General features: G+C 43.3%; 1 protein-coding gene across 1 annotated transcript in view; it reads left to right on the top strand.

Annotated features, from left to right (window-relative positions):
• Positions 1-27,875, top strand: part of ARL3 (ARF like GTPase 3) — a 145,347-nt gene that overhangs the window by 107,124 nt on the left and 10,348 nt on the right. The window lies entirely within an intron of this gene.

Below are 27,875 nucleotides of genomic sequence, written 5' to 3'. Positions count from 1 at the left end.
CAGTCGAGTTGGTAATGGAAATGGTAGGGATGATGATAGAGGGGGGTTAAGCAGTGATCGATCGAACACGGTGGAGAATCAATATCAATTGGGGTGCATATGTTGTCTCCATCGTGCTCTGCGGAATTAAAATATGTGGGTTAGTCGGCGTGGGAGTGGCAAGAGTTTCCAGTGTGAGAAGAGGTCGATGTAATAGAGGAGCGTAGCTGGAGGGCATGTTTGGTGAAGTGACGTGCAGTGTGCTTGGGGAGGGGGGGGGTCTGGGTGGATGTGACATATGGTACCGAAGCAAGTAATGGGCGGTGAAGGGGTGGGGCGTGGCTGTCAGAGGGGGATATGCAGTGTGATATTTTGTGTACTGGTGGTGTAGGTAGCTTGGGTGGCAGTTTGGGGCTTAGCTACTTGTTCTTTAATAATGGGGAAGATGTTATCAAGGAGATTTAGACTACGATCTGTGGCTTGCATGATGATGGTTCCGTTGTTGTAGATGGTGATGGTTGCTGTCCCTTGGAAGAGCTGGGAGGGGGAGATATGACTAACTAGACCATGCGCGGTTTTCCTATAAGATGAGATTGTAAATAAGGTTAGGAATGCTCTCCTCCATTGCTCTCTTCCTTAAGTGTGGAAAATGATGTCAGAGTTAGTGTTTCCGTTGTGTATTGAGAAGTAGGGGTCAGCGATGAGTGTTTCAGGGTGAAGTTTTATCAAGTTGTGCTTGCAGATTTACTTAGATGTCCTTTGGGCATGAAGCAACTGGTTGTAGTGTGGCGTATATTTCACTTGGGGTGGCACAATACACCAAATCTCAGAGCCTGGCCTTTTTTTTTAATTATCTTTATTAAATATTTCTCCCATTTTCTTTTTACAGAGCACAATATACAAAATACAAAAAAAACAAAGATAAATTGGCGGATTGCAGAATATACAGAGAATAACACAAATTCATAAATACATAATATTATCAAGCATTTTTTTTACACCAGAGTTAACATTTCAATACATTAGAATGCATTGGCAAACTAAAATATAACCTCATAAAGCTAAAGACAAGGGGAATACCTAAATTCTTTTTTCCTGCCTTTCCTTCCAGTTATTGAAAGGCTCCAAGATTTGCAACTCTAGTGTTCTCCCCTTTTGCACTTCCTTGCATATATCCCTTTCTCCAGTTTATAAACAGAGAGGAATCTAGCCAGCCATTAATGGAAGGTAGGTGGTATTTGATCAAGCCACGCTGAGGCAATACAGATTCGTAACACAGCCATAGCCAGGAATATAAAGTAACATGCAGGCTGATCTATGCCGTCACCGTCAATGCCTAACACAATTCTTGTCGGTGTGAGGGTGGTCTCAATTCCAAGTGATCTCACTAAGAAAGATTCTATAGCTTTAAGGAGTGGCTGTAAATGTGGGCAGTTAGCAAAGCCATGTACTATCAGCCTCTGTGCTATCACATTGGGGGCAGGTCATACCCGCCGTTCCCCTCCCCCCCCCAACCCCCACTGTGCAGTCCTAGCGGGCGTATATTATAGCGAATACATTGTTTTGTAATGCTGGGCCTGAAGTGCGGCCAAGCAAAGGATATTTCGTGCTAGTTCTAAAGAAAAATGGAAGTACTCATGCCCTACCCCAAGCTTCTCGGCCCACTTGCTTTCGTACTTCCCTAGATCTTCCTCTCTGCTTGCCAACAGCTTGGCATAGAGCCTTTTAATCGTGGGACCATCAATACCCTCTATAACCTCCGTAATTGAGTTTTTCCCAAACCTGACTGACACTTCTCTTTTAGATGTTAAAAAGCTCCTAACTTGCAAGTACTTCAAAAACTCCTTGTCTCAACCCCATAGAGCAGCTGAATATCAGAAAACTTACACATTCCGTTCAGACCCATCAAATCCCCGACCTTCCTCACCCCCCACCGTCCCCAATCTGTGAAGATGGAATCTGAAAAGATTTCAGCAGGAGGAGTATCATTCTTCTACAACCTGGTATATGCATTAAACCACCCTGACCCATACTTCTTCCTGAACGATCCATATCTTATATGCAGCCATCAAGGTCTTAAATTTTGTCCTTTTAAAGTAACCGGGGTCTGTGCATTTCAAAAAAACATTTTCTGCATCCCCTCCCACCAGTATTGAATATATTGCGATAGAGCCTGAAGTGCCCTCTAGGTCTGATGCATCTCCCCCTAAAAGCCCAGACATATACTGCAAGGCTGCTGCCCAATAGTCCTTTTTAAAATCCGGGACAGCCCATCCACATCTGTCCGTAGGGACCGCCATGTATCGTAAGGCCCTTCTCGTCTTGCCATGTGCCCATATTAATCTATTTATCAGCTATTCTAAAATACTAACCATTTTGCCTCAAATATGAGTGGGATTGCCCTAATAAGGTATAGAAATGTTGGTAGGAGGATCATTTTGATGATGATAGTACGCCCTACTATAGAGAGGTGAAGATTGTGCAATCTGTCCAAGTTTTTTTTAGCCTTATTGATTATAGGTTCTATATTCCTAGCTACCACTTTGTCCAGATCTGCAGAGATGTTAATCCCTAAATAAACCCCAGAGTCCACTGCCCGATAGTCCGAACAGACCGCCTTCTAATTCTTAATAATCTGCGTTTTAGGACCATTAAGTGCATATCCAGAGATTCGGCCAAACCCCATGGCTTCCATCTCGACCTTCCTTATAGCTTCTGTGGGTGCTGGGGTGACAATTGCCACGTCATCGGCGTATGCCAGGATTTTGTAGACCCCATCCTTGATCTTTATAGGGAGAATCCTCTTGTTCGCCTCTAATTTTCGAAGGAGGTGGTCTATATAGAGTGCAAAGAGCAGTGGCGAGCACGGGCAGCCCTGCCTTGTGCCTCGTTTATTCTCTAAGGGCATAGTATATTCAGCATTCACACGAACACGTGCTGTGGGAGCTAAATATAACACCTGGATAGCTTGAATATAGCCCTCTCCAATGCCGGACCATCTTAAAGTTGACCAGAGAGAGTCCCAGGAGACCCGATCGAAAGCTTTTTCAACATCCAGCAACATAACCGACATCCGGTCTGCTGGAGCTTCTGTGGCGTCAAATAAGGTAATAACTCTGCGAGTGTGCTGCGTCGTTCCTCTCCCTGGGATAAATCCATTTTGATTTACACTTACCAATGTGTCTATAACCTTTGATAACCTGAGAGCCTGAGCTATGAACAGGATTTTGGCATCTAAGTTAATCAGTGTTATAGGTCTGTAAGACACCGGCTCTGTAGATACTTTCCCTTTTTAAAAAAAATAATTACAATATCTGCTCCCGCCCAAGATTTGGGAACAGAAGTCCCTGTCTGAGCATGCTGGATTGTAGCAACCAGGTCCAAGGAGATTACATCCTGAAAGATCTTATAAAATTCAATAGGTATCTGGTCAGGTCCTGCAGCCTTACCTGACGGTAAGCTCGCCAAGGCAGCTAGAATCGCATCTGCCTCCAGGGGTGAGTCAAGCACTACCCTATACTCCTGGGAAAGACATGGGGCAGGAATACCTCTAAGATAAGATTGAATTTCCAAGGGATATTTTGGATGCTCTTCATCATATAGTGTTGCATAAAACTTCCTAAAAACGTCTCTGATTCCCCTTGAATCCATGAAGAAATTCCCAGAGCCATCTATAACCCCTTTAACTTCGCCCAGAGCAGCTTTCTGCCTTGTGTGAACTGTTAGGGTATGACCCACACACTCGCTGAATTCATAACATTGTTCCTTTTTGGTTGAATATGTGGCAGCTACTTTGCTGGATAGATTCTCCTCTGCCTCGGCTTTTGCCCTAGCCAAGTTAATGAGTGTCTGCTCTACGGGTGCGCCTGCTATTGAAAGAGCCGCCAACTCGTCCTCAGCCTCCACAAGAGCCCTAGTCAATTCTGTAGCCCTTACCTGCCCCTGCCTCTGTCTAGCCAAGCTAAAGCTTAATGTTTCACCTCGAGCACATGCCTTGAAAGCATCCCAAGTGACTCCCAAGGATGTGCTATCCCTATGGATGTCCCAGTAACCTTTGATCCAACCCCTCATGTGATGGACATAGTTGTTATCCTTTAACAACCCCTGCTCAAAAGTCCACATACGCTCCGGCCTAACTATCCTTTTGTTGTCTAAGGAGAAAATTAGAGAATTGTGATCAGACACGATCCGCTGAAGTTTTTCGATCTGAAAGTTTAACAAGAGACTATTAGAAGACAGGAAATAGTCTAGCCTAACACACACCTTATGGGGAGCAGAGTAATAGGTGGTCCCAGAGTCACGAGACTTCAATTTTGTCCATACGTCAACTAACGCATTGTTTCTTGCTAGGCTTAATAATGTGTGACACACCTTCACTCTTGATATTTCTCAGTTGGGTCTAAACCAAGTCCTCCCACCCCATTAATATTAAAATCCCCACAGAGTATATCACATTTGGCGCTGTATGAAAATATATCTCCGGATCATCTTCAGTTGATCCATAGATTGACCCCAAAGTAACCTAGTTTTCATTTATCATACATTCTATCAAAACCCACCTGCCTCACTGATCCTCGAGCCTTTCCCTGACTAGGACATCTTTCGATCTAGACAATATCGCCACACCTCTAATTTTGGCTCCCTGCTTCGAGTATGCCAACAAATGATACCCCAACTGTTCTAATAAGAACCCTTTGGTTCCCTCAATGTGTGTCTCCTGTAGACATATGAAGTCCGAGCGAGAAGCTCTCGGCACTGATGCTCGCTGTCTCTTGAGTCGATCGTTCAAGCCACATACATTAATTGTAACTATTCGTGTACACATTAAAATACATCTGGTGCCTGACCTAACAAATTCTCCAGACCAACATTGCTCAAGTTCCTAATATAATCTTCTAGCCCTGCCGAATACAATCCTACCGCCATTTTACCTTGTGTACTCCAATAAGTACCTCGGCACCAGCTTCTCTGGCTCACTTAAGGAAGGCTTTTTAACATTGAGGATGGGGATTTTACCTGTCAAACCCCACATGCCCCCCTGGAAACGTACATTTGCAACCACATTATGCAGACTATGCGGCGAAACCAAAAAAGATATGCTGCATCTTCTGTGTATATGCTAGTCTCTAGACCGGGAAAGGAGAGAGCTGTTAAAACCGCACAAACAAAATGCATATCCGGTCCTGTAGACAGGCAGTGAAGGCATGCTTTAACGGGGCCAATACTAGACTAACCTGCAGTTTTGTCCGCTTCATGAAAATTGCACAAACAAATCTTTGCGCTGCACCCTGAGCATAGTCGCCCTTGCATAAGACTCTCAAGTCGGTAACTTCTTGACTCCACTGTTTACCGACACAAAGTCTAGTAAAACTTGATTAAACAATCGACCATTAGATCTACGGACACACGACAGGACCAGGACTCTCCTACAGTCCTCACTTGAACTACACACTTTTACCCCAATTATATTTTATGGATTTTTAACTAACCAACCGTTCGATTTTTATACACCAGCACCACGTTTTTTAATGAAATTATGAATTTATGCTATATATGTACTTATAGAAAAAAAATTATATTGTTGTGTGAGCTGCTAAGATTTTAATTAATCAAGCAATAAAGATTACTTACTTACTCAATGTGTGTCTCCTGTAGACATATGAAGTCAGAGTGTGAAGCTCTCAGCACTGATGCTCGCTGTCTCTTGAGTCGATCGTTCAAGCCACATACATTAATTGTAACTATTCGTGTAGACATTAAAATGCTTCTGGTGCCTGACCTAACAAATTCTCCAGAGACCAACATTGCTCAAGTTCCTAATATGATCTTCTAGCCCTGCCGAATACAATCCTACCGCCATTTTACCTTGTGTACTCCAATAAGTGCTATATGTGCTGTACCAGTAACCGCTCATGTGCCCTCCAATATTGTGCCCTGCTTCCTTACCTCAACCTCCCAGTTCCATGCTGACATTTCCGGGAAGGCTCCCCTCAACAAAGTGATAACAAATGCCCGGACATCCTGCCCCTCTGCCCCCTCCGCCACACCCAGCAGTCTAATATTGTTCCCCCTTTGACGATTCTCGAAATCTTCGAGCTTCCACTGGACATCTTCAACTATTTTCTCCTGAGTGTCCTTAAATGCCTGCCATTTAGTAACCTCGTCCTCGAGTTTCCCCATCCTTACCTCCACCCGAGTAATTCTGCCAGCAATGTCCGCATATAGTTTGTTCATTTTCCTTAACAACCCTTCTATTTATTTTTTTGGTTGCCTGCTTGGCCCTACGGCATTCCGACCTTTCCTCCCCCTGCATCTGTTTATGGGTGGTGTACAACAGATTTATATAGTACAACAGATCCATGGCAGGTGTCTGCGATGGTGTAGCGGCATGATGCTGTAAGTCTGCACCACCTTCTTCATGGTGCAGCTGCGAGGTAGCAGAATGGCCCCAGTCAAGTTTTTTAACTACTTGTGCTTGTAACGGGCTCCCTGTTCGCTTTAGTTTAGATTGGGATCTTTCCTTCGGCTGCTTGGCCATCTGAGTGGCTGATGCTATCTGTACTGAGGCACCTTTATCAGTGGAAATCTGAGTCAGAGTCCCCTGTACAGCTTTCCTCGTTAGATAATGAGGACCCCATGTCCTCATTAAGGGAGAAAAGGCAGTCATTGCTAGGGGAGCCTGTTACTAGATCAGGATGAGCAACTTTCTGCAACAGCTTAGAAGCGGTCAGTCCCATGGGAGCTAATGGCGTTGGAATTAGTTGTGGACCTGCTGGGAGAGACTTTTGCCCGGTGTCTCTATTAATCTTAATTCCCTTGTCCTGTCCCTATGGTGGGTATTTCGAATCCAGGTTGAACTTTATGTGCAGGACTCCCCGCAGAGTAACTTCCTGACCCAGAACCAGCAAGAGCATGGCCCGCAGCTAGCCCCACCGCTTGTGCTAGTTGAAGCCGCTCCTGTGCCTCCGGCGCTACTGTGGATACTGACTCAGATGCCTGTGTATGAGTGCTGCCTCCAATGTCCTCCGAGTTGATCTCACCATGCGCAGCCCCTTCCTGCTGACTATCCGCGCTGGCAGCCATCCGCTGATTGTATTCCTCCAGCCCTGCTTTGGATAGCTGAGAGGGTCGCTCATCCGACCTCTCATCCTCTGCGTCAGTGCTCGGCTCACTCTGCCTTACTTCCGGGCTGGAAACGTATGGAATCTGCATCGCCCGCAGACAGACTGCATCCGTCCTCACCCGCCTCCAGGGCCCGGGGAGCTTCCACCACGGGAAACGACTCGTACAAGGTAAGCTGCCGGGATGTCGTTTCTTTAGGCCTTGTACCTCCAACTTGTTGACTTTTAAGACCTTTCCTGGTGGCGCCGGCGGTGGCAGCAGTCTCCTTCTCTCCAGAGCTCTGGCCCCGAAAACCCTCGGAGGCTTCAGTGTTCTTAGCGGCCAGTTTCCTTGCCTGCGCTGTACCTCGCAGGGTGGGGGCCGGGACGGAGGTCGGTGCTGCGGCTTCTTTTGATGAATACTTGTGGTCTTTCTGGTCTTTCGCCTTTGCCCCTCTCTGCGCCATTCTGATTATCGAGTAGTGTAACTTCTGGCAGAGCTGTGCCTTCAGTTGCTCAACCACAGAGAAGAAACCTTGGTGAGAGAAACTTGAGAGTTGATTCTTACACCCGTAACCTCTATTCAACAAGAATCCCAGCCAGTGCGTAGCGCTCAGCATGCTTCAGCATACTTACATTGCTATGTCATCGAGAGGGGAGAAGATCACAACAGCTCCCTGCGGCCGGTCAGCGGCCATCTTGCCTCAGAGCAAGGCCTTCACAGTAGGGTGTTTGCGCACTGCCCTAATGTAGGGATTTTTACAATAGGTAGGGCAATTGCATTAGACCACCGCACTCCCTTCTGCATGGGTTGGACATATCCCAATGTTGTGTTAAAAGTGGAGTGATTATTCCATTTACGACTACCTTCTGGCTAAAACAATGAAGAGAAACCTGGGTGGTGCTTCAGTATTTCTCATTCTCCCTATAACCTGTGCTCAATTCTCACTGGCTGTGTAACTAAAGACACTTGCCAGTTCATCCACCATGCAAAACAATGTAAACGAGCAAAGCTCTGAGAACAATAACTGCTTTCTTGGAAAAGAGACTTTTCTCACTTTGCTATCTCTGAGGTCGTAGAATAATGTTGTGTCACTTCTTTTCCCAAAGAAATGTCAATACTATGGCATGCAGTGAATTCTACTATAATAAAGTGTTCATTTTGAGGCAGACAACAGATTCAGGTATGCAAACAACACTCAAAATCCTCATTTGAGAAAAGCAACACAAGTTTGAAAACCCCAGCGCAGGGAGACGAAGTTTGACTTCAGAGTGAGACCTATATTGTGATCTCACCAACCAGTAATGTAGGTCATCTAACCAACTATTGGCATCTCTCCCAGTTGCCAGGCATGGCTGAAACATTTTATGAGGAAGTCTCTCAAAACATCCTTGAAGGTAAAGAGTTGTAACATTATTTTGAAGCTTGGGTCCTTACTCCATGGGTATCTGTTTTTAGCATATTTTGGACACATTGCATCAACTCCTCTTTTTGGGGCCCAAACAAGAATGTTTGATGTTAGGCAACATTTTTTTTTGTCTGGTCAAGGACTCGGCAACTCCTTGACAATAACGTAGATCAGTTCTATATAGTTATATTATGCAACCTAAATATCTGTTCTTCCTTAAAATCGACCCCTTCTCATGGTGTGAGGGCTTTATTTGTAATAAATTGAGAAAAGGTAGACATTTTTCTGGTTTTTAGGCTTCTGTGCTGCAAAATTAAAAATGGCTTTTAGGAAACTGTGGGTTCAAGATAAAGTAAGTAGGAGTAATGACTTGTATTTGAAGTAATTTAAAGAGTTTCATTAACCGCATTTCACCTGAACATTTCCTTTTCCTGTTTCTTTTCCTCCTTTGTACTGCACACTTCTAAGAATGAATTGAATTGTACACAATACTCACTGCGTGTTGTGCATTGAACGTTTGAATGGCTAGTAGTTCTTTAGTTTTTCATCAACATGAAGTATCTTAATATGGGCACTAGTATGGTGGCAGCACAATAGGACAGCATCATTAAATCTTAAAAATGCTCTTACATTGAAGTGTTCATACAACACCTATGGGTCTGTGGGTTTTTACATTTGGTTTAATTAAAAATAGTGCTTGTTCCCGGCGTGATGCTGACTTACAAAATTAGACTATATGATAATGGTTTATCTGATTTTTGAGCAAAATAAACTCCAAGAAACCATTTCTGCCATTAAGGATTCCCCGGATTTTCCTCATGAATGGCATTCACCAGTTTGACAAAGCCAACCAGGTAAAATGTCCTTCTTGGTGAAAAAAGTTTTTATTTCCACAGAATACTCCTTTATTTAGGGTGGCAGGCCGATTTTACTCCCCATTTTCCTTGTGCTTTTTTTCGGTGATCCACTGCAAGCTTCCCCATGGGTATTTCATCACCCCTCCCTCTTTATTTTGTGGGGGAGGGTTCCACCCCCCCCCCCTCCCCCTCCAACCACCACCACCCCCAAAACACCAGTCCCTTGTTTACTCTAGACTCCCTTGTTTGTCACCACCCCCTTTCATATTTTAAAATGTACTATCCCACTTATCAATTCCTGCAAGAAAATCTCAAAATAATCAGACAGTCTCAGTAGGAAAATGGAAAGTCATTTCTGAGCCTTCAAAACCGGGGGTTATTATACACAATGTGTGCATTTCAATTAAAAAAACTGCAAATTAACAATGATATGATCATGGTTGTCGCATTGGCAAATCAAAAACGACTTTGTAATTCTAAAAGATTCTTATCACTAACCCATTTCTCAAAGTAAGAGACATCTTCTGCTTGCTTCCTCAGCAACTGCACTCCAGAGATGTACAACATAATATGAAACATTTCTTAACAATAGCTCATAGAATTATTTTCTTCTTCATGCCTGTATTGGAACTTTCATTGGAAATCCTTCCAAATGATATATCTGGTACACAATGGACAGTTTCATTCACAATGCATGTTTTCGGATACCACAGTTATTTTACATGCTCCATGTTCTGTAAAAACTGGGGGAGGCAAGACTAAAAAAAAACTCTACAACTCTGCAGTGTGAACTTTCCCTCTGTGTTGCTTTGTTAGTGTTGTTGGACCCTTGGACCTAGTCTTTGTCACTGTAGTGTCCTGTTACTTCCAAGCTTTGTGTTTCTCCCCATTCGGGGTCTGTCTTTGCTCTTAAACTCCAGCACTAAGGGCTTTCTTTTGTTGTGACCTCTAGACCTGTAAGAATCTTGGCCAAACAATGTTCTGTTAGTGCAGCAGGTAGACTGCTGCGAATTAAATCACTATGGTTTTGTTGTCTATAATTGCAAGAAACTGTCGTTCTTTGCAGTTGTATCAGTAAAAGAGGGTCCTTCACAAACTTATCGGAATGAGTCTGTTTATGAATGATTGCACCAAGCCAGAAGACTGGCAGTCTGACCAAAGTGAGTAGTGGCAGGGCTTTAAGTGGGCCGGGTCTCAAGGGGTCTGAGCACCGGGAGTTTTTTAAAAGATGCCTCGAAACGGGTCTCTATCGGGCTCTGTTTTGAGCACTGGCACAGGCGGTCCGTTTTTTTCCAGACTGCAGAGACAGCCGTTTACTGTCACTGCAGTCCGGAAAAAAGTGCCAGGGCGCAACACAGCCAGATAGAGACCCGTTTCGAGACAAGCACATGGATGTGCGCTGCCCACACTTCTCACTTCTCACTAGTGGAGAAGTTACGGCATGACGTCATGCCAGGTGAGCTTTGTGGGGGAAGGGAAATCCTTTAGAGAGAGTCATTTTCTCTCTGGATTTCCCTTCTCTTTCTGAAACGCAAGAGCAGCAACATTGTGGTAGGGTCACCAGGGCTTTAATTGGAAGCTTTTTCAATATTATATGTATCAAGATATAGTTGCAGCTTATTTATCTTATGCAACTAATAACCATTGACAAAGCCAATAGTCCTTACTTGTTGTAGGTATGATGTTACTTATTGTCTCACATATCAGGATGCAATGACAAAAACAGCAAAATACAAGTTGGGCGGCACACTATACTAAACAAAGATTTTTAGCACAAGTGTTTAAAAGCCACGCCCCTAATTAGTGGACACGCCCCTTTGAGAGACCCCCCAGTTATTTCATCCCACTTAAAGCCCTGAGTAGTGGAATACACAAGGATGTAGGCTGGATCAATTCTGCAAGAAGATATTCACAAAGGAAGACTTTGAGTCAATTGTTAATGATATAAGGTTGGAACTTAACATCTTTATCCCAAAACCATAAGATTAGAGGATTTGAAGCTGTTTTTAAAGGCCCTTTTGCGAGTCAGCTTGTTGCTCCCTTGTCAAGACTTCCAATTCACCTCTGTGTATTTGGTTGCAAAATTAGGTGGTGCACTAAGCACAGATAACAAAGGTCTTTGGCTAGAAGACTGAGAGCTTGACGAGAGTGCTGAGATCATTGAAATAGTAGACAGCATGGATACCATTCATTAACAAAAGAACGCCAGTACCTATGGTCAAAAGCTACACTCTTCAGTGGGACAACACCTGTCTGGAATGCATGGTACCTGATGTGAAGTCTAGACTTCATCAAAATCCTTCAACCTTGAATGGAGTTAGCTCAGCCCCAGGCCCTCAACCTCTAAGGCTTTCAAGCCAGCTCAGTAACTTGTGTGGGCAGTCGAAAGATGGCATGGCCATTACCAGGATGAATTTGGTTCACTGACCACAGGCGTTCCTCTAATTTCCTCACCACATGGAGCTAGTTCAAAACTCTTGGAAGGTCATTCTGGAGATCCACAAACAAAGAGGTTTCTGGTAATGGAGGGCCCTTGCAGAATATAGAAAAGACCAGAATTGTGCCAATAGTCCTGAGAGTGACTGAGGAAGTTGCTGCCAGGGCTTTCCTGAGCTAGCAGTGAATCTAGATCATGTTTTTGGCAAGGACTCTAAATCAAAGAAATGAAGGGGCAGAGCCACAAAAACAGGAAGGGTGAGATTGTGGGAATGTTAAAATACAGCACGTAGCAAAGCATAGTAAAATAATGGCATATGTAACGGTAAGTCTTGCCAATGATTATAGTAAAGACTTGACCTAAATGAAAGGAAGTGGGGGAATCAAAGCATGCACATGAGAGCATGAAGTACTTAACTTAGTGGCAAATAGCATGGACGAAGGGAGAGATGCTAATAATTTGCCTTTTAATTACTTCATTTTCCTTCTGATGTCATGATGACTTTTCAACTGTACTATGCTATTGATGCTGCTAAAGGGAGTGATTAGAGTCACATATAACTCCAAATGTTGCAGGCAGACTAATTTCACCATTTTATCTCCATAGCCTATGTCTACCTTTATGTGCAGTTTGTTTTTCCCGTTTGTTTTATTTTCACTGCTCTGGTTTAGATTTCTAACTTAAGTTATAACAAATATTCTTCTTTTGATCAGTATTTTGTGGTTGACTTAGGTCAGTTTTATTTAGCCCACTTAGATAAGAGCATTAGTCTGAAGGTTTTTTAACTACTTCTTTTTCCTGTTTTGTGGTGATTTGCAAATAGTGCCCTGATGGCTCAAAGCTGTTCGAGTGCACATTGATGTACAAATTATAGCTCTGCCCATTTACCCTCAATATGGTTAAGAGCAGGCCAACTGCTTTTGATTCTAGATTAATTTGTCAACATGTTAACTCTGAATTCTACAGTACTGGATCTTTCCTAGATTCACATGCTTGAATCATTCTCCGTCGTCGAAGTGGGAGTCCCACGGTACATAACATTTCAATAGCCTGTAATAGCAATGAAAAAACTTTGATAACCTATCCATAGCGTTTAAAAGGAACCGAACTTTAGCCAGTCATGCAACAGCACCCTCTAGCTCACTCCCCACATAAGCTGTGTCCCTCAGTTTCTACTGCATGTCATGTGAAGGGATTCTCTCTGAGCTCTACTCAGTTTCTTCAATGAGTTTGAGACAGGTTGCCTTAAAACTACCTACTACCATGTCAGAATTGTTAAAAGAAACCGCTTTGCAGGCCCTGTGGCACCTGCAGGAAGAAAATGCCTCATTCTGAAGTTCCACAAAAAGACTGCATTTACTGCCTCCACCCTACCCATGTCACACTTTTTCCACCAAGACTCTAAAAGATATGAAGGGGCTATGGATGTCAAAATCAAACCTATCTCCTCTTTCTGAGGAAGAATAGTGACAACTCTTGTTCTTCTCAGAAAAGGTCACGTAAAAGGGAAAGGTCGTGTGAACCAGGAACATCAACCGGGGCTAGGAAGGGCATGCAAGAACACTCACCATGAGTCTGCCAGAGAAAGTTCTCAAAAAGAGAAAAAAGATAAATTCTCCTCAAACTGCGAGGTCCGAACCTTCCACTCAATCTTCTAAAACATGAGTGCACCCAGAGAAGTCGCCATAGAACCGTCAACGTCAAAGCCTAAAATCTCATAAAAAATATCGACCACGACAACCTTGCCGTCAAAGATACCAGCATTGACGACTACAGTAATGTTGACATCCGTGTTGACTACGCTACATTGACGCCATCCACTACACTGTCAACGTTGGTCGCTTTGGGGAAAATGTCATCATGAAGGTTCCGTTGACAGCGGCATAACTGCAGCCGAAGATATTACTGTCAACGGGGTCCCTGTCGAGGTAGACATCTTTGTCAATGTTGAAAGCATTCAAAAAGTCCTTAACCACATGGCTGCTAGGCGTTTTCCCGTCCTGCGCTAAAAAAACATAAATCCCATAAATCATGACGAGCTGGCCTTGTCATCCGCGCACGGCAGGTAAGCGCCATGACGAGCCCAGCTCGTCATTAGCTTCGAAGGGGTTAAAGCAGGAAAGCACAAACACAGACTTGACGACATCGTCAACAATACCATAGAGAGTGAAAATAGCTAAATCATTCCTGCTCCATGAACATACTTCACCAAGTAAGGTCACTCCCCTCCGTACAAGTCACCTTCTTGATGTGGAAGAGTCTGATGATGACTGCCATTTTGAACAGTCCACATCCCTTCTGAGCTCCACGTACCAAAGCAGACGCAATACTCTGAAAGGCCTAACAGCATAGGGAACACTCCAAGCATGGTCACTCTCCTTCCCAAGAAGAAATGGTGCAGATTCCTTTAACCGTTTACCAAGGCATGCTGCAGAATTATGATAAAAGATTTCTGGAACCCACTAAGCCACCATCTACAACACAGCCTAGTCTGCTTCCTCCGCCTTCATTTCCAAGAACACCTCGTCCTGTCTCCAGCTTTGGCACCAGGGATGACACCGGCACCCAGCATTGCATCACCTCCTAGACAAGATCCATCTTAATCTGTCGAAGACAGAGAAGAAGGGGAGATAGCAGACAGTCAATCTATTCACAACTAGTGGAATAGCTGTTTAAATTCCCACTCCTTCTCCACCTGCACCACAACCGGGCGACTCTACGCTGAATGACATTGAAGGTTTTCATAATCTTATGGAAAGGGCTGCAAAACTATTCCAGCTACCAATGACAGTTAAACAATCTGACTGTTTCCTGAATGATTTTAAAGAGCCTGTCAAAAGATCTGTGCGAGCAATCCCTATAGTAGATCACATTTGGGAAGAAGGCATAAAAATAATGAAAAATACAGCTACTGTCTCGGTTTGCTTACCACAAATCGACAAAAAATGTAATGCACAGGAGGATTCGCCTGCATGTCTTATAGGACATCCAAAGTCCGATTCAGTAATATCTCAGGAGGCTCAGCGCCAGTCCAAGAGTCCCTCAACTCCTAACTCTGCTCCACCAGATCGAGACGGCAAATGCCTTGATAATTTTGGCAAGAGATTCTCCACAATGTCGGCGATTACAGTTCGTGCTGCTAATTCCTTGGCCATATTGGACCGGTATGACCGGCAAATGTCACCAGACATCCATGCATTCATAGTTCTTGTGCCTGAGAAAAAGAGAGCAGAAGTAAAGAAAATAATACAGGACAGAAAGAACATCTTCTGAAATAATAGACTGTGCTATGGATATAGTATCAACTGGATTTCGGCAGCTAGCAGGAACTGTGGTTCTTTGGCTGCAGGTATGGTTAACGGTGACATCATTTCGGCCTAAGGTACAGAGCAAGATCCTAGACTTGTCCTATGATGGCAAAGCCTTATTCAAGAAAAACGTTGAAGACGCCTTACAGGACATTAAGATGATAAAGACACTGCAAGATCTTAGGGCACCTTGCAGTTTAGGAAAGTACCCTTTCAAGGAGCACAAGGAAGGAGTTTTACTTCATACAGATAAGGTTACCTGAGGTTTCAGCAGTTTCAACCCTTCCAGCAACAACATAGACCATCCTATTAGTAGCAATCCTATCGACCTCTGCCAGCGGCAGCTTATAATAAAACCGCGCCTGGGCGAAATCAGACCTCCCAGGGAAGAGACACTAACAGAAACTTTCTTTAAGTGCCGGTTATGCCCAAAATGAATCACCAGATTGTGGGTGCAAAACTCTCCAGCTTAACATGAATGCCTGCAAAAAACATCTGACAGAGGGGTGTTAGACCTCATCACCTACAGTCATACTTTAGAATTCATCAAAAGACAGACGAATACTCCTGCAAAGGGGGTGCACCAACCTCATCTCCACTTACTCCAGACGTAAGCCTTCACCATGTTAAAGGAGCAATAAAAAAAATCTTCCCCACACCGAATAAGGAATGGGTTTCTAAACCTGTTTTTCCTCATAAAGAAGAAATCCGGGGAATGGCAACCCATTTTGGATCTCTAAAACTTAAACAAATATATACTAAAGCAATCCTTTCACATTGTAACCGTTCCAGACATCCTGCATCTCCAACCACAGAAATTATATAAAGAACGCTGGATTTCCAGGATGTGTATGTTCATATCCCCATGCATCCTAAACATCACAAGATTGTAACATTCACTGTAGCCGGCACTCGCTACCATTTCAAATTCTTCCTTTTCGGCCTTAGATCAGCTCCCAACATCTTTTCAAAATCTTTTGCTCCTGTGGCTTCATCTCTAAGAAACAAGGGTTATTAGAAATTCCTATACCTCGATGATTGTCTGATAAAAGCACCAACAGCCCGTCCAGCATAGTGGGCCACGGAGGCTTGCCTATTATTGTTCAAGAGTTTAGGTCTAATTGTCAATCACCAGAAATCGTCAATTCTTCCTGCTAGAAGAATGTTTCTGGGAGTGGCTTGGGATACAACCCAGGACAAAGCTTTCTTATGTCAGGACAGGCAACAAAGGCTCAAACAACTAGCCCACAAACTTTTGAAAAGAATGTTCTTTTCAGTATGGCTGTTCAAATCGCTCCTAGGGATGATGACCTCTGCCATATCTCCAGTCCTGTTCTCTCATCTGAAAATGAGACCACTATAGGAAGAACTAGACAAGCAATGGATTCCGACAGAAGGCTCATTCGATGATCTGGTAAAGATCACTCCAGGCATGACAGAGGTCTAACCTAGTGGACAAAAGCCAACAATCTATCTGAAGGCTTAACATTCTTGCCTCAAATACCTGATTACGTGATAACCACGGACGCCTCCTTAGTGGGCTGGGTTGGCCATTTGAAAGACCTTCTAATAAGTGGAACGGGGTGCCTGAACCAAAAGAGTATGCACAACAATCAGCTAGAGCTCAAAGCAATTTTTTTAAAGTCTTCAAGCTTTCCTGCCAAGGATAGCAGGCTTGTTAGTGTTAGTTTGCGCAATACCACCAGCATGCACTGACGGCGGTACATGTTACTGCTCAGGTAACACCTATCCTAAAAAAGTCTACAGCAGATAGTACAGACCTTAACAACTTCCTCCCTATTTCTAACATCCCCACCCTAACCAAACTCCTAGAAAAATGCGTCCAATCCCAACACTGTGCCCACATCGAGAATTTCCATCTCCTGGACCAATAGAAATCTGGCTTCCGGGGTGGGCACAGCACCGAATCAGCTCTCACTAATGGTATGGATGATATTTTAAAAATGCTCGACCAAAATGAATGCTGCCTCCTTGACCTTTCCTCAGCGTTTGACATTGTTAATCACAACAACCTCCTATCTATTTTGAAGCACATAATGGGCCTTTCTGTTTCAGTGCTGCAATGGTTCTAGTCCTTCTACCTCCACCACAGAGCCCAAAGAGTTAAGGCGAATCACTCTCTCTCCCAGCCATCACCAGTATCCATGGGGGTCCCCCAAGGGTCCGCCCTATCCCCCCATATTCTTCAATTTGTTCTTGGAACCTTTAGCTAATGCACTAAATTCCCTGGACATTCTCTTCCATATGTATGCGGATGATACGCAACTCTATCTGAAAATCTCCTCCCCGAATAACCTCACATCACTCCACTTTACCCTAATAAATACTCAGAACTGGTTAACTGAGAACCACCTCTTGCTCAACCCCTCCAAAACAGAATTGCTTCTCATTTCTCCCCCGAATCACATCCCCAAGATAAACCTTTGGATGAGCCACCTCACTGCCTTCAACTGCTCCCCCCTCATTGTTAACTCAGCCAAATCTCTCCGACTCACCCTAGACAAGCATCTGAACATGAGAAATCATATCTGCGAAAGGGAGCTAATCACCTAATGAGGATACTCCAGAATCTAAAACCTTTCCACCCACAAGCTGACTTCAAACAAGTGGTCCAAGCGGTTGTTTTGCAGAGGCTAGACTATGGCAGTGCTACGCTCTGTGGCCTCCCTAAATATACTTTGGCCCCACTAAGGGCTTCACTGAATGCGGTGGCCAGATTGGTCACGGGTACCAAAAGAAATGAGTACATCTCCCCAGTCTTAAAATCCCTAAATTGGTTGCCCTATGCAGCAAGAATTCAGCTAAAGATTGCCTGTCTGTCTTACAAAGCCCTCCATTTCAAAATCCCCAGTTATCTAGCGCAAAAGCTAGAATTATCCGGAAGGGTAGACCTTCTCGGGGTGCTAACTCTCTCCTCCTGAAACCACAGATCTTTCCAAAAAAGGGAACGTGCCACCGAGCTTTCTCCGGCTCTGCACCAAAGAGCTGGAACTCTCTCTCTCACAGGATATATGCAGAATCTCCTCCAAGGTTGCCTTCTAATTGGAAGTAAAAAGATTCCTCATGAACAAGTTCCTACCTTAAAAGGGTCTTGAATCTTCTGCTCTAATGCTTTGGTCTTACACCCTAAGTCCTGCGTTTGGTGTTCTTCTGCTTTACTAGTTACTTGCTCCCCTCCCAGTTCGCTATGTTCCAGTTATTATCTTACCCTTTGTTGTCTCTTTCGATTGTAACTTTTTTGTTTGATATGCATATTTGATTTGTTTTGGTTGGTATTCCTTTTTGATAATTGTACTGCAGCTATTTCCTTCCTCTGATATCCTTCAGGATCATGTTCGCACTATATAAAGCTTTATAAATAAAACTATGAGAACAAAATAGGAAGCACACGATTGCTGTCCCTTTCCAAGGAAGATCAAGAGATCTGGAACTAGATTATGCTACACAGAATAACACTTTGGGCAGAACATGTTACTGGTAGGCGCATCATCTTAGTGGACACGCTAAGCATAACAAGAGACAGCTGCCAGGAATGGAAGCTCCATCAGTCTGAACAGGATATTCTCACTATGAGGAAAGCCGGCACTAGATCTCTTTGCAATGAAAGAGAACCAGAAATGCCAGTTTTATGGAAGTTGAGTCCACATCAAGGGCTGTGTGGAAATGCCTTTTCGATCAGATGGTCCGGGATCTTTGCATCAGCCTTTCCCTCGAAACCTCTTATACCCAGGCTTCTCAGCAAGATGATGACAGAACAATATTGAATTATCCTGATAGCCCAGACAGTGTTGGTTCACAGAGCTGCTCATGCTATCAGAAAACAACCACACTCAGCTGAAACTGTTCAGGACACTTTTGATGAGGAACCAAGGCCAGGTCCTTCATCCAGAACCGACTTTACTCCACTCATCCGCATAGCTCCTGAAAACCATGAGTTCACAGATCTAATCATCTCTCAAGACTGCAGAGACTTTCTTGCAAGAGCTGATACCACTATAAAAACATATAGATTAAAGTGGAAGTGTTTCTATCTATGGTGCCAGAAGTCTATTAATGACCCTATTGAATCATTACCAGAACAATTAATACCTTATCTCTTGTCACTGACAAAATCAGGATTGGTCCATGCGTCAATTAAGGTACACCTTGCTGTAATATCAAGATATAGACGCTCTTCAAACTCACTATCTTTAGGATCTAAAATTACTATTGAACAGTTTCTTAAAGGTCTATTCAGGGTCCTCAACTGTGCCAACTTAATGTAGTGCTGACACAGAATTTATGTCATGGAAAATAGCATTGCTGTTCGTGCTAAAATCAGACAAAAGCTTCAGTGAAATACAAGCCTTTACAATTAATGAGCCTTTCTTGCATTTTAAAGGAGACTGTGATACTCGGAACCAATCCGACATTTATCCCCAAAGTCCCTTCAGATTTTCAATTGAATGAGTCTGTGGTACTAAGGGCTTTCTTTCCGAATCCTCAGTCAGCAGCAGAAAGATCTCTGCATACATTGGATGTTAAAAGATGTCTAAAATTGTATTTGCACCTCACCAAACAGTTCAGAAACACAGACCAACTACTGGTAACATATGGGAATACTTGTAAAGGTGCCCCAGTCACAAAGGCAAGCATCTCTTGGTGGATATCAACTGCTATCCAATTCTGTCATTCCAAGGCGGGCGGACCTTTAGCAACTACGAACAAGGTGCATTCCACTAGAGCGGTCTCTACCTTGACTGCACTGTTTGCTGGAGAACCTCTCAAAATGTTGAGCTGCGACATAGAGGAATGCACATATATTTCCACAGTATTATTGCCTGGAATCTGCACATCGCAGTGATGCGGCTGTTGGACGGATGGTGTTACATTATGCATTTCAATAAGGTGAGCCTTGTTTGGTTACAAATGTCTGCGTAATGTATATGTATATATATTCACTGAAAAAAACATAGGTTTCAGGCCTTATATAGTTAGGAATTAGCTTTTAAAAAAACCTTTGAAATTCACTCAAAAAACTATAAGTTTTAGGGGTGTTATAGTTAGCTGGACATTTCACTCATACAAAACCATTGAAATGGCTCCTATATAGTTAGTTGTACTAACTATATTTCGCGCACCCGCAATCCACTGCTGATGATGTCACATGTTACATCATTCACAGTGACATCACTGATGACCTCTCAAATGACATCAATGATGACATCATCCAGTGAATGTGGTTTGCTTCGGTATTTAAATATGCATTATAAATATAGCAATTTGCATTGAAGTATGAGTGGATATATAAAAATAAATATTTGGATGGAGGACTTTAACAATGTATAGTGTCTAACTAAATATAGTGGATAGTGACTAAACTGTGTGAATATCTGTATCATTTTGTCATTTTTTGTGTAAACTGGTTCTCCAGTTGGTTACTAGCTATGTGAAAGTCTATATTAGTTATTGATTAGTTAATTGAGTATTTGTATGGGAGAGTGAATGTGTCTGTGGTTCGGTGGAGGGTGTGTGACTGCCCTAAGATGTGTGAATAGTTGATTCAGTAGATATATGAAGTTAAAACTACATGTTCTAACAGTTGTTCGGGTGAGTGAATATCTTTATGGGTGTGGTGATGAGCAAATATATTTCTCAATGGTACATATTTCTCAATGGTACATGTCCAACAAACTGGAAAAATAAAAGGCAGTGTATGTATCAGTTGTATATAAATAAGTATACATAAGACTCAATGATTGTGTGAGTGACTGTATGGATAACTGTATACTTGTAATAATGACTTTATAATATACTAAATATGACTTACTATCTAAATGAATAGATGAAGTGGTGTTTGTATAAGTGTGTAGCAGTTCAGCTAAAATTGGTTCCGTTGGGTAAAACAGGTTATTTGTACAATGCTCATAAATGCAAGTAAACACAAATCAGCTCTCTAATACAAGGAATAGTGTTTAGTGAGATATCAATTACTCCAAACACGGAGGAACGCAGTTATCTGTTCAAAAAAGTCTTTGTATTATACACATTAATACATTTTAGCTTCTTTACAAAACTGAATTACTTCATTCATAAATTTATACATTAAAAGACTGTGATAGACAATTTTGTGACTTTGTGAATAGGTGCTCAGTGAACAGGATATTATGTACAGTGCAGAAATAAATCTATATAAATGTATATACAGGGAGGATTGGGGCTTGGTCAGATGATGGTTTGATCTCAACCAAGGATTCTTTTGGTTACTGTGGGAATCCTGGTGATTCTGAACCTATGAGTTCGACGACGTTTCGACCCTTGTGTGCCCCTGTAGGTGGTCACGGCGGGTCTTTCTCAAGACGCGGGGGGGGGGGTGGGCGGTCTGTGGGAAAAGAGGAGACCAAGTATCATGGAGACTAGGGGTGTTCTGCAATGTGTCAAAACACTCGGAATGGCAATGAATATCAGTACTCACTTGAGGTTCAAAGCAGGGATGTCCTTGGATTGATCTGGGATGGCTCAATGGCCTCAAGCTTCTGTGGGGACGAAGATTATGCCTAAAGGGATGGCAGTAATGACCATACACATTCAAGGTTATAGTGCATAGAGGCATGCGGTTGGTGAAATGGACATGCTCATAAGTGCTAACCGATTCAAGGGCGAATGTGAGGTGTTGTGCACCTCTGAGTAAACGCCAATACCAGGGCATCTGTGGGTGTCATGCTGGGAAGTGATCAAGTAGAGATGTAGATTTTAACCTCTACACGCCTGCTGAAGCCAAGGTGTACGAGGTCACAGCGTCACTAGTGCAATCTAATCCTGCCTCGGGTGAATAAACAGTGCCCGAACCTCGAAAGTGATTATACCAGCGGGGCAACCGAGTGGAGGTTACTATGTATAAGTGTGTAGCTAAGTAAGTATGTAAGTATGATCCATTGTTTGCATAAGTGAGTAGGATAACTTCAAATGTGAATAGGTTGTGTGCTGGTGTGTAATCTCGATATAGGTGTATAAGTATTTTTGATAGTGTTCTATTGTTCATTGACAGCATGTATGAGTGAATCTACAGGTAAGAGATTAGATGTGTGTATACATCTAGGAATCAATGAGTGGGTTTTTAAATACTTGTATTGCTGTGTCAATGGATTCAAATATGATACTCTGTATTTTACAAAGAGTGATGAAAGATTTTACTAGTGTATGAAAAGGTGTATGTGATTGTCACGTGGATGATGTCATCATTGATGTCATTTGAGATGTTATCAGTGATGTCACTGACCATGTCATGAAGGTGTATATGGTTGTCACGTGGATGATGTCATCAGTGATGTCATCATTGATGTCATTTGAGATGTCATCAGTGATGTCCCTGACCATGTCATGAATGATGTAATATGTGACATCATCAGCAGTGGATTGCGGGTGCGCGAAATAGTACAACTAACTATATAGGAGCAATTTCAAAGGTTTTGTATGAGTGAAATGTCCAGCTAACTATAACACCCCTAAAACTTATAGTTTTTTGAGTGAATTTCAAAGGTTTTTTAAAAGTTAATTCCTAACTATATAAGGCCTGAAACCTATGGTTTTTTCAGTGAATTTGCAAGGTTTTTTAAATGCTAATTCCCAACTATATATGGCCTGAAACCAATGGTTTTTTCATTGAATTTCGACGTTTTTTTAAATGACAATTTTTAAATGTATTACATTTTTTTATAGTGATTTACTACATTTTTGCAGGCAGTCAGGTGTTCAGAGGGCACGCCCCCTTTTTACAACACTCTGCAGCGCAACCCCTGGCACGTTTGCAGAGGAGAAACTAATTCCCCTTGCATATTGGGGGTCCCTGGGGTGCAACTAGCTCACCAGGAGCCTCCAGTATAAGCCTGGGGGCTGCATTGCAAAGAGGTGTAATGAGGCCACGCCCTTTTTTACACCTCTCTGCAACGCAGCCCCCGGGCGTGTTTGCAGAGGGGGAACTAATTCCCCTTGCATACTGGGGGTCCCTGGGGGCCAACTAGCCCACCATGAGCCTCCAGTATGCACCAAGGGGCTGTGTTGCTTTGCCCCGGGGCTGTGTTGCTTTGCCCCGGGGGCGGCAGTCCCCGGGGAAGTGTGGAGGGGATTGTGGACCCCCCACACTTCTTTATCACTATGCCCCCGCGATTTGGTCCCCCTGGGGGTAATTTTTTGAAAAACAGACCAGGTTTTAAAAAAACAACAACATTTGGTCCTTTTTTGTCCTCGTGGGACCACCTGGGCTGGCCTAGGGTGTCAGGGTGTATCTACCCTGCCCCCTTTTTGTGTTCTTCACATTTGTTTTTTTGCTTTCTTTTGCCTTTGTCTATCAAGCACAAGATGGATGCCAACACTTCCTGGTTAGAAGTGTTGACAGCTAATGAGCATGCAGCTTTCTCGGGAAGGCATGCTGATTGGCTGCCACTGTCTGTTAACATTCCAAACCAGGATGTGTTGGCAGCCATCTTGTGCCTCGGTAGAACCAAGGCACAAGAAAGCAGTGAAACAAAGGTGCAAAACACGCAAAGGGAGCAGGGTAGAAGCACCCTGACCCCGTAGGCCTGCTCAGGGGTCCCACAAGGCCCCCCCAGGCCCCAAAAAGTTTTGTACATTTCTCAGATGAGGGGAACAGAGTCTTTCTCTTGAATTTTAGACTCTGAATCGGTACCTACTTGTAGGTACTTAAATCGCCCACATAACACAACAGCTCTTTTTAGAACTACCCTACCTCTAAGCACTCCAAATTCTTATTTTACACTATTTTCTTTCACTGTTTTTCCCTGTGGTATGCTCAGAGTACGCGTACATGGGAATGCACCTAGCGCTTAACCCCGTGAAAATTTCAACAACAAAAAAATCGTTTTTTGCCCTTCAGGGTCCTTCTAGGCCCCCCTCAGAAAACCTAGGGGGTCAGGGAGTGTCTACCCTGCCCCCTTTTAATCATTTCCCCCTTTTTTTTTTCACCTCTTGTGTCTCGATTTTACCGAGACACAAGATGGCTGACTCTCCAGACTGTTTGGAACGTTGACAGACACCCGAGAGCCAATCAGCTTTCCGCTCGTGCATTCCCGTGGCGCGCCGGATGTGCTTACCGGTACGTGTACCCTATAGATATATATAAAAAAGTTAATTTTCGTAAAAAACCACTGGAGCAATGTTCACCAAATATATAAAAGGCACTTCTGCGTACCAGTCCCTACAATTTTGCAAAGTTTGGTGTAATTCCATTCAGCAGTTCGGTCTGTAGCCGTGTCTGAACGTCCTATGGAAAAAAACATGTTTTGGGACCCCCCTTTTTTTCACGGCCCCCGCTTGACGAATCCCCCCGACACTTTCAGGGAAGGAGCGGGCCTAAATTTTGGAAAATTACACGCAAATTCCTCAACCGGCGCCAAAGTTATTCCCAATAGAATGTTGCGGATTTCCTATGGAAACTAGGTCCTAACTATATATACCTACTGGCGACTGCCAGTAGGATATATCTATATATCTATATCTATATATCTATAGGCAACAGGCCGCGCTGGGGAAGATTATTTCCAAACACTGGAGCCTAGTAAGATGTGACCCAGTGATAGGGGACAAAATACCCAGTACCCCTTCCATCACATACAGGCGAGCGTACTCTATGCAGAATGCCCTGGTCAAGTCGAGCCCTGAAATTTTAAGCAGTAAAAACTGGCTTGGCAAGAGTAGGGGATTCAGGAAATGTTCATCCTGCAAGGCATGCCAGCATGGCGTGAACAAAACAGAGTACACTATGCCATTCACTCCTGAGGCACGCAAGATTAAACAACAACTTACTTGTAAGAGTGAATATGTGGTGTATGTACTGGAGTGTCCGTGTGCCCTGCGTTATGTTGGGAGTACCAAACTGCAGGTGCACAAGAGGATACTCCAGCACATCAGGGCGATCAATACCAGTGACCCGGCATATCCAGTGGCCCGTCATTTCAAGGAACATCATAATAATGACAGTTCCCTTCTGCGCTATTATGCGATCGACTGTGTTGGTCCCAATAGGAGAGGAGGTGACAGGGAAGGTGCCCTTAGAAGACTGGAAACCAGGTACATCCTGGATATGGACTGTAGAGCTCCGGGGGGTCTGAACTCTACAGAAGATTTTTACACATGTTTATGACAATTCCACACTGTCATATACTCCTTCTGTTTCTCCTGTTGAGCAGTTATTGCTTCTACATTTGCTGCTGTGTGGGGGTTTACTTGTCTGTCCTCGAACTGAGATTAGTGCTGTCAATACTGTATAAACCAGAGGGTTGGATGGTTCCATATAGTGGGGTGCAGCCTAGGCTTAGGTTGCACTAAGATGTACCAAGAACTTTGCTCACTTGTTTAAGAACCTTTCAGCTCTATCTACATGAATAAGAGAAAACAATGTCACAAAGTCACTAAAAAATCAGTTGAAAAAAACTTCACATAAAAATAGTGCACTTGGTTATCCTTTTGATATTCACTATTCACTGTGGTACTTCCAATTCCGAGCTGTGGTTGGTTTAAGTAATTGAAGAGTATAGTGGATGGGAGCATGGCAGAGGCTGCGATGGTTTTTCCCCTCTCTCTTTCGGGAGGGGTCAACATCTCCTCTGCCTGTCCTCTATCCAGCTCGTTGCACGTGTAGACAATGTTGTGCATTTATTTGATAGGATGCTGCGATCTAAGTATTTTAACACCTTGTTATTTGATTAATCTTGCACATTATAGATCTCATCCTAAAAGAACGATGTTGTGCTCATTTGCATATTTATTAGATTTGCAATATAAGGTTATGGTTTTAACATATATATGTATTTATATATTTATGATATATATTTTTGTATTTATTAACTTATTGTAATGCTGTTCATGACCTTGTGTACAGAGTGTATATTGTATATAGTATACTACTATGAAGTCGTTTCTTCATGTGGCACATTGCACTTTTTTCATCGTTTACATCATTTACCATTTGCACAATTGGATTTATCCAGTCATCTTTGTACACATTATGTGTAGCACAGTGCACTTTTTACATCGTTTACATCATTTGCAATTTGCACAATTGGATTTATCCAGTCATCTTTGTTTACATTACGTGTATTTATATGAATTACATTATGCACTTTACTGATACATTTGTCATCGGAACGACAGGTAATCAGCCAGGGATTATCCCGAGATGTGTTTGTAAATACAAAGTCTGTTGTTAGTATCCATTGTTAGGTGCAACATGTGACCACAGACCGACCAATTGGAAAGTATCCCCACTTAACACTAGCACTTTAAATATTGCCTTTTCCCAGCGTGCGTCATGTGATCAAGGCCTCTGTGTAGGCCGAAACGTCATGCTGTGTGCCGCTTCCTCGAGGGTACAATAAAGATGAGAATTGCTCACTGCACCTGAGGTCTCCGTCTTCTTTCCTGCGCAGCGGTTTCCTGCATTGGGCTCCGGGCGAGAGGTTGCTGAGGATTGTTCGATATATATATATATATATATATATATATATATATATATATATATATATATATATATATATCTGTGTTTGTACCTACCATCCGCTATTTTAATATTGTTATATGATTGTACAAATACTGTAACTGCTTGCTATTCTGATTCAAGCACGTACATTTATGAAAGATCCAATACTAGAGACAAAAAAAAGTTACTTACCTGTAACTGTAGTTCTCCAGTATTGGCATCTTTTATAGATTTCCATGGGACCCATCCTCCTCCCCGTAGAGGCTCCCCTCATTGTTATGGAATTAACCTTCCCACTAGTGCCTGAAAATCTGATAGACTCGGCCTCTGTGAGTGTTTTAGAGGGTGCTACCACCGGATTGGCTGGAGTTTGGTTCCTTTGAAAGGATGTGGATAGGTTATTAAAGTGATTGTATCATTGCCATTCTGATGGATACATCGGCCTGTGGATTCCTCACCTTTTGAATTACCCCTGCACCAGCATTCCGAGTAAACTTTTTCTTAGCTCTTCCATGTCGACGAGGATGTCACAATGGCACAACTCCACTCGCGACTCCATCACCGGAGCCATAAGAAGACCTCGTTGGCGTACTGATGTCCGTTCCCTTTTTTCTGCGTAATCAATGCGTAATGGTTTTCTGAGACTCTCCAATAGGTTTAGTTTTACTTTGTTTCTTCTTCACTCTTGGTGTAGCAGTGTGATGACTACTTTGAAGAAGCCCGGATTCAAACCTTGCAGGGAGTATGGGGGACATATGTCCATCAAGGATCCCCACAATGACTATCTATGGTTCCTTTCGTCAAGCTACAACGTCGAAGGTTGTTCCAGTTGTCGGAAGATGAATCTGAAGGCACTGAAAGAGTGTAAGGCCAAGCTTTGCATGGCATGGGCGAAAAAGGAGAAGAGGGGTCGTAGGAGATCGACGTCCTCGGCCTTGCATACCCCAAAGTCAAGGAAACACAGGGAAAAGGGAAGACATGGATCTCAACACCGATCTTCGAAGGGTAGTGCTTCGAGGTACGCTTCTCCGGAACGTGATACTAGGGATCCCATCTCACTGTTGCCTTCTCCTTCTCCTAAAGCGACTCCGACCCACTCTACGATGCGGAGGGTTTCTCCGGCGCCTAGGGTTTCTCCTGCGCCCAAGGATTCTCCGAAGCCCAGGAAGTCTTCTCCTGTTCCAGTGGTTCTATCTGTACCTGATTCGGCGTCCCAGGCACCGCAGCCCAGCCTTCCACACGGCCTCGATTGGATCCAGACTCTGTTCCTTATCCACCTTTTCCAGGGTCT

The sequence above is a fragment of the Lissotriton vulgaris genome, chromosome 5, assembly GCF_964263255.1.
Source record: "Lissotriton vulgaris chromosome 5, aLisVul1.2, whole genome shotgun sequence".
Classification (NCBI taxonomy): Eukaryota; Metazoa; Chordata; class Amphibia; order Caudata; family Salamandridae; genus Lissotriton; species Lissotriton vulgaris.
Note: the sequence above shows the minus strand (reverse complement) of the source record. Positions and strands in the feature narration are given on the sequence as shown.